Below are 9,053 nucleotides of genomic sequence, written 5' to 3'. Positions count from 1 at the left end.
ATGGGCACATATATGAACGTGGGACCAACACAGATGTCTTCAGCTGCCAAGCGCACATGCAACAGGTCAGCCAGTTACATAACTACAAATCTGCTGACGACGCCCTTTAAAGGGGTTGTCTGGTATTCAATTTTGATGACCTATCCACTCCATGAGCACTGCAACCTTCTCTTAGGCCATGTGATGTCACCGTACATCAGTCACATGGCCTAGTTGCAGCTTAGCCCCATTGAAGTGAATTGTATTGCAGCTCAGCCCCAATCACGTAATTACATCTTCCTCTCTGTTCACTTGAACGGGACAGACAGTTGTGATTACAGTGCACCACCCCTGCAAGCAAGACGATGCCCAGTGTAATCTTGAAGAGGAAGCAGCACAAGCACCACCTGTTCAAGTAGCTAATTTGTCAGAGGTGCCAGTAGACTGACTAAGGATAGGTCATCAACAGGTACCCACTCAACAACCCCTTTTAAGTTAAATCATGTATTTACGTTAAATATATTTTAAAATAATTTTTGGTGGTTATTTTTAATTTTAAGGTAAACATTTTTTCATAAATAACTCCTGCAGTTTTCACACCAGTCACTAAGACTAATAGTAGGCACCATTTCTTGATCTGTACAAATCAGCTTGATGCTAATGTCTGTAAAGTGATGCAGAATATAGCAGCACTATATATAAGTGCATAATATAAGGCTGCCCCTCATAATCATGTTCAAGAAATAGAATTAAAAAAAGAATCTACAATCAGAATATAATTTTTCTAATTAGATTTTGTGTGTCACTATCTAGTGACCGCTCCCATTCAAGTGAAGTTGTCCAGCACTCAAACTCAGAATAGGTTATCAGGATTAGATCAGGGAGGGTTTGACTCTGGACACCCTTGTTGATCAGCTGTTTTAGGCTAGATTCACACGATTGTATGAATGAGTCCGCATCCGTTCCGCAATTTTGCGGCACAGGTCCGGACCCAAAAGATGCGGACAGCACACAGTGTGCTGTCCGCATCCGTTAATCCGTGCCGCGGCTCCGCAAAAAAAATATAACGTGCTATTCTCGCCCGCAATTGCGAAACGCACATGGGCCGGGTTCTGTGTTTTGAGGATCTGCAAAACACCACGTTAGTGTGAATGTAGCCTTAAATGGGCCAAGTTGCAGAAAAGCTAACGCAGCACTCCGCCGTATGACTGTAGCCCGTTCCAGCAACTGATCGATGGGGCTCTTCGATCAGATATTGATGACCTACCTATCCTGAGAATAAAGCTATCTCTTCATACTATACATGGCATCCCATATCAGACCTACAGGCTACTTTCTATCTTCCACACCATAGCCACTGAATGGTTATAGTAGACACCCAGCATAATATATGATGTCCTGATACTATATAGGGGTACAGGTTAGAGCTAGAGGGTACTTTCTATCTTGCACATCATCAGCTGGTTATAGTATGCCTTGCCTTTCTTATTTCTTTGGAGCTGCCATGTGAATTTATGGAACACGCACATAATTGGATTTTTGTACAGGGTGGGCCATTTATATGGATACACCTTAATAAAATGGGAATGGTTGGTGATATTAACTTCCTGTTTGTGGCACATTAGTATATGTGAGGGGGGAAACTTTTCAAGATGGATGGTGGCCATTTTGAAGTCGGCCATTTTGAATCCAACTTTTGTTTTTTCAATAGGAAGAGGGTCATGTGACACATCAAACTTATTGGGAATTTCACAAGAAAAACAATGGTGTGCTTGGTTTTAACGTAACTTTATTCTTTCATGAGTTATTTACAAGTTTCTGACCACTTATAAAATGTGTTCAATGTGCTGCCCATTGTGTTGGATTGTCAATGCAACCGTCTTCTCCCACTCTTCACACACCGATAGCAACACCGCAGGAGAAATGCTTGCACAGGCTTCCAGTATCCGTAGTTTCAGGTGCTGCACGTCTCGTATCTTCACAGCATAGACTATTGCCTTCAGATGACCCCAAAGATAAAAGTCTAAGGGGGTCAGATCGGGAGACCTTGGGGGCCATTCAACTGGCCCACGACGACCAATCCACTTTCCAGGAAACTGTTCATCTAGGAATGCTTGGACCTGACACCCATAATGTGGTGGTGCACCATCTTGCTGGAAAAACTCAGGGAACGTGCCAGCTTCAGTGCATAAAGAGGGAAACACATCATCATGTAGCAATTTCGCATATCCAGTGGCCGTGAGGTTTCCATTGATGAAGAATGGCCCCACTATCTTTGTACCCCATATACCACACCATACCATCAATTTTTTTGTTCCAACAGTCTTTGAGGGATCTATCTAATGTGGGTTAGTGTCAGACCAATAGCGGTGGTTTTGTTTGTTAACTTCACCATTCACATAAAAGTTTGCCTCATCACTGAACAAAATCTTCTGCGTAAACTGAGGGTCCTGTTCCAATTTTTGTTTTGCCCATTCTGCAAATTCAGTGCGCCGATCTGGGTCATCCTCGTTGAGATGCTGCAGTAGCTGGAGTTTGTAAGGGTGCCATTTGTGAGTAGCTAATATCCACCGAAGGGATGTTCGACTAATGCCACTCTCCAGTGACATGCGGCGAGTACTACGCTGTGGGCTCTTGCTGAATGAAGCTAGGACAGCCACTGATGTTTCTTCATTAGAGACAGATTTCATGTGTCCACATTTTGGCAAATCCAACACTGAACCAGTTTCACGAAACTTAGCAAGCAGTTTGCTAACTGTAGCATGGGAGATGGGTGGTCTCGTAGGGTGTCTTGCATTGAAATCTGCTGCAATGACCCGGTTACTGCGTTCACCAGACATCAACACAATTTCTATCCGCTCCTCACGTGTTAACCTCGGCGACATGTCAATGGCTGTAAACAAAGAGAAACTTGTAAATAACTCATGAAAGAATAAAGTTACGTTAAAACCAAGCACACCATTGTTTTTCTTGTGAAATTCCCAATAAGTTTGATGTGTCACATGACCCTCTTCCTATTGAAAAAACAAAAGTTGGATTCAAAATGGCCGACTTCAAAATGGCCACCATGGTCACCACCCATCTTGAAAAGTTTCCCCCCTCACATATACTAATGTGCCACAAACAGGAAGTTAATATCACCAACCATTCCCATTTTATTAAGGTGTATCCATATAAATGGCCCACCCTGTACTTTGTTTAATCAATCACTTTCTCATTGCATTTATTGGGAGACACATTACCATGGTTATAGGTTCTGACACTAGTAATAAAAAGTGTTGGCTCTACCCAGGTGGGTTATACTTTCTCCACAGACACTAGGCTAATCATTTGGTACCGATAACAGTAGGAGAGAGGCAATAAAATGTATGCAACAAAAACCAACCAACATGACCCGAATTCAGAAGAGAACCAAGAACAAAAGCCCAAGAACACAAGAAAAACAGAGGGTAGGATCAGTGTCCCCCAATGAATTAAACGAGAAAGGGAAATCACGGTAAGTGCAAAAATTATATTTACTTGTTAATATCATTATGGAACACAGAAACAAGAGACATCTGAGAGCAGAAGAAGTTAGGAAAAGAGTAGTCATGTGATCTGCCTAGCCTACAGCTGGTTACACAAACTTACACCCAAACTGGCATCAGCAAAGACCATAGAATAGACCTGGTAGATAGAAAAATGGGAAAAAGGACTGTATGGATCAAAGATCAGATAGTGGGTCCAAAGAATTTTAGATGATCACAAGCTGACGGAGCAGCGATTAGGGAAGGAAAGCGCTTCAGAATTTCAGGTCAAGGATGGGAGAATCTATCAAAATCCTTATTGCAGAAGTGCACATATAATACATTGCAGCAGCACATGTAGTAACATGGTTTGTAAGGCTGAAAAAAAACATCTGTCCATCCAGTTCAGCCTGTTATCCTGCAAGTTGATCCAGAGGAAGGCAACCCCCCTCCCCCATGAAGTAGAAGACAATTTTCCTCATTTAGGCTACGTCTACACGACGACAATAAGTCGAGCGACAGATAGGGCACAACTACACTGCAACATTTTGTTGCACTAATGTCGCGCAACAATTTTTATAATGGCAGTCTATGGTGTCGCGCTACCATTATAAAAATTGTCGCGTGACAAATGTCGTTGTGTAGACGTAGCCTTAAGGGGAGAATTCCTTCCCGACTCCAATCAGGCAATCAGAATAACTGCCTGGATCAAAATGGAGTTAACCCCTTAAGGACCGGGCTCATTTTCACCTTCAGGACCAGGCCATTTTTTGCAAATCTGACCAGTGTCACTTTATGTGGTGATAACTTTAAAACGCTTTGACTTATCCAGGCCATTCTAAGATTGTTTTTTCGTCACATATTGTACTTCATGACACTGGTAAAATGGAGTCAAAAATATTCATTTTTATATATAAAAAAAATAAAAAATTTGCCAAAAATTTTGAAAAATTAGCAAATTTCCAAGTTTCAATTTCTCTACTTCTAAATACATATTGATACCTACAAAAATAGTTATTGCTTTACATTTCCCATATGTCTACTTCATGTTAGGATCATTTTGGGAATGACATTTTATTTTTGGGGGACATTACAAGGCTTAGAAGTTTAGAAGTAAATCTTGAATTTTCTCTGAAATTTTCAAAAACCAACTTTTTAAAGGACCAGTTCAGGTCTGAAGTCACTTTGTGAAGCTTACAGAATAGAAACCACCCAAAAATGACCCCATTCTAGAAACTACACCCCCTTAAGGTATTCAAAACTGATTTTACAAACATCGTTAACCCTTTAGGTGTTACACAGAATTAATGGAAAATAGAGATACAATTTCAAAATTTCACTTTTTTGGCAGATTTTTCATTTTAATATTTTTTTTCCAGTTACAAAGCAAGGGTTAACAGCCAAACAAAGATCAATATTTATGACCTTGATTCTGTAGTTTACAGAAACACCCTATATGTGGTCGTAAACTGCTGTACGGGCACACGGCAGGGCGCAGAAGGAAAGGAATGCCATACGGTTTTTGGAAGGCAGATTTTGCTGGACTGTTTTTTTTTGACACCATGTCCCATTTGAAGCCCCCCTGATGCACCCCTAGAGTAGAAACTCCAAAAAAGTGACCCCATTTTAGAAACTACGGGATAGGGTGGAAGTTTTGTTGGTACTAGTTTAGGGTACATATGATTTTTGGTTGCTCTATATTACACTTTTTGTGAGGCAAGTGTTACCTTGTTGTTAGCTGTTTTGGCACCGTTTTTTTTTTATTGGTTATTTACAACATTCATCTGACAGGTTAGATCATGTGGTATTTTTATAGAGCAGGTTGTCACGGACGCAGCGGTACCTAATATGTATACTTTTTTTGTTATTTATGTAAGTTTTACACAATGATTAAATTTTTTAAACAAAAAAAAATCATGTTTTAGTGTTTTCATAGTCTAAGAGCCATCCTTTTTTCAGTTTTTGGGGCGATTATCTTGGGCAGGGTATGATTTTTGCAGGATGAGATGACTGTTTGGCACTATTTTGGGGTGCATATGACTTTTTGATCGCTTGCTATTACACTTTTTGTGATGTAAGGTGACAAAAAATGGTTTATTTAGCACAGTTTTTATTTTTTACGGTGTTCACCTAAGGGGTTAGGTCATGTGATATTTTTATAGAGCCGGTCGATACGGACGCGGCGATACCCAATAACAGCTTTTTTAAAACAAAAAAAATGATGTTTTAGTGTCTCCATATTCTGAGCCATAGTTTTTTTATTTTTTGGGCGATTGTCTCCGGTAGGGGCTCATTTTTTGCGGGATGAGGTGACGGTTAGATTGGTACTATTTTGGTGGGCGTACGCCTTTTTAATCGCTTGCTGCTGTACTTTTTGTGATGTAAGGTGACAAAAAAATGGTTTATTTAGCACAGTTTTTTTTTTTTTTACGGTGTTCATCTGAGGGGTTAGGTCATGTGATATGTTTATAGAGCTGGTCGATACGGACGCGACGATACCTAATATGTCTATGTCTTTTTCCCTATTTTTTACAATTCTTTTTTACTTTATTTTTGGAAAAGGACACTTTTTTTTTTTTTTTTTACTTGAAACTTTTAATTTTTTGTGTAAAACTTTAATTTTATTACCTTTTTTTTTTTCACTTTATTATTTGTCCCACTCTGGGACTTCAACATTACAGGGTCTGATCCCTGTTTCAATGCAGCACAATACATCTGTATTGTGCTGTATTGAACTGTTAGTGTCTTACACTGTAAGACGCTAACAGTTGCCTAGGAGACCCAGCTTGGGGGCTGGGCCTCTTAGGCCTCCATACATGCCAGGCCCCAAGCCTTGGAATGGCTTGGGGCTGCCATGGCAACCATTAAGTCCCCACCACAGCAGCGCGGGGACCCGATGTATGAGGTGAGGGAGCGCAAACCTCCCATATGCCGCAGTCAGCGCTGACCGCGGCATATGAGGGGTTAATCCACCGGCATCGGCGTTATCGCCGATGCTGGTGGATGCAGCAGGGATCCGGCTGTCAGTAACAGCTGGATCTCTGCCGCTGATCGCGGGACCGCAAGCGGGGGGGAGGAACGACTGCAGGACGAGAACACTCGTCCTCTAGCGCTAAGTGCCGGCGATTTAGGACGAGCATTCTCGTCCTGGGTCGTTAAGGGGTTAATAAAAACACATGGCAAATGTTGGACAAGTAGAGGTTGGTTACCTGTGGTGATGTACGTGGCAAGGGGGGTGGAGAGCCCAGAAAGGAAAAAAGAATGAGCAGTCCAGAGGCGTAGCCTACCAGGTTCATGGCTGTATCCCATCAAGGCTGCTTTTGTTTGTGGGAGTAGGAGAGAACCAGGAGCAAATTGCAGCTGGAGAGACCACAGAGGACTATTTGTAGCAGGAGATGCCACAACAGGCAGAGGCATAATAGAATATGGAGGGCAGAGAAGGAACCCTACTCATAACTGAAAACCCACACTTAAAAGACATTGACCAGGATGAGGAGAGCCAGTAAGATGAGTGAGCACTCCAGGAAAAGCCTGGTAGGCAGGGCATTGCAATAGTTGCAGCCTAAAGTAGTGACTGAGGCTAGAGATGAAATGACTAGTGCGGAGCAGGAGAGAAGGAGCTGCCGTGGGGCAAAAGGAGAATGGAGAGGGGCCCCAACAAGGAGCTGGTGGAGGAAAACTCTGGAACTGCTGCAGAGACAGGCAAAGAACAGAGTGAGAAGGTGGCATTACCACGGCAGGATAGCGACATGAGGGACCCCAAGGAAATCCTACAGAGACCCTAGAAGTGAACAGCAGGCAGGAAAGAATACTCACTCATTTGGCATTTGTGAGCTCTGCGTGGTCATCTATTTGGGTACCTCACAAAGTGTTGGGTTAATGACAATCCATCTGTGGGTACAGCAAATTGAGTCTGGCTGACCAGAGAAGTATTTCTCCCGAAAGAGAACATGACCATGTTGGCAGTCCATGATGAAGGTCCCCTGCAACAAGGAGGTAAACTCCTGCATGTTATGTTTAGAAGAAAAATAATAAAATAAAAACTCAAAATCACATCATAAATGGGTTGTGTCTGCCTTCTATGGACACTAGGCAGTGATTAGCCTAGTGTCGGTGGGGAGGGTATAGCCTACCTGGCCAGAACCAACACTTGTTTTATTCTTAGTGTCAGCCTCCTAGTGGTAGGGCCTATGCCCAATATTAACGAGAAAAACATATTAAGGCACTGTACAACCTCCAAGTTGAAGGAATCCATAGTGACTCTGGAGCCATACGCACCTCCGATTTCAGAAACCTTTAGTCCTTTTCCCTGAAAATCACCAAAAACCCATTTAGTGTATTACAATAAACAGAAGACATGGTGGGGGATTGTTTAAGAGCACACAGGACAGATCTTACATCAGACCAGCAGGCATAGAGAGAGATATGGAAATCAGCAAAAGGAAGAGAAAGGCAAAAAATATTCAGGCCAGACAGGCTTTCTGGCTATGGAGGGCCCCAGGTTGTGCATCCCTGGTATAGAGTAATGGAATTTTCTCCATTATCCTATACAGAAATGACTATATTAAAATTCAGTGCTTCCGTCTGCTGGCCTGAATTGTAATACACAAGTAATGAGCCTGGATCATTACTTACATAGAACACCTTCCCTGATCTCCACCTGGGGGAGGCATTCCTGCCCGCGAAATGCGCGCTTCCGGGTTTCTGGCCTCTGAGATGCCATGGTCACATTTGAAAATGGCAGCTGAGGGGTTAAATGTCTGCAATCAGCATTACTGCCAATCGCTGATATTAGCCGTGGTTGTCGGCTTATGAAACCGCAGGCACCTGGTAAGGCCTTGTTCACACATCAGTTATTTTCATCAGTGATTCAGTGAGCCAAAACCAGGAGTGGATCAAAAACACAGAACAGGAGCAGATCTTTCCCTTATACCTTATCTCTGTGTAGCCTCCACTCCTTGGCTCAAAAAAACTGATGGAAATGAAAAAGACGCCCTAAATTAGGGCATTTAAGATACACTCTGGTGTTCCAAATCAATGTACCCCCCCAGGGGTTAATATCCACGCGTGGCTGAGAGACTAGACGCTGACACATAGATGGTCAATGCAATCTCTAACTTTATTACATGGGGTAAGCCGTATATACATCTTCAGAAGAGGGCAGTCCTCACTGAGGCTAAAACATTGTTTCATTGGTCAAAAAGGAAGAAGAGATAAGAGAGAGGAGATAATACACCTGCATCTGCGCACTGGGCCCTACTTTGGAATGTGAACTAATGTAAACATCTGGTTACCATCGGCATTTTGTAATGGCTTCTATTCTAACAATAATACTGCATACGTCATATGTTACACTTCAAAGAGGTGCTTCTCTATAGGCAGGGGATAATATATACATATCATCAAGCCATATGATTGGCTTATGCACTCCTTCACTCTCTATATAGCTGCCTTGTAGGGACGCCTGTACAAGGATGAGAAATCAGACACTTCTCACAGCACAGCTCTTTGCCCCCCCCCCTCTCTTCTCCAGTCTTGAAACAAAGAGGGGGTGGGTGGGCACTTGGA

This window comes from Bufo bufo, chromosome 1 (genome assembly GCF_905171765.1).
Source record: "Bufo bufo chromosome 1, aBufBuf1.1, whole genome shotgun sequence".
In the NCBI taxonomy this organism is placed as follows: domain Eukaryota; kingdom Metazoa; phylum Chordata; class Amphibia; order Anura; family Bufonidae; genus Bufo; species Bufo bufo.
The sequence above is the reverse complement of the archived record's forward strand: the minus strand, read 5'-3'. Positions refer to the sequence as shown.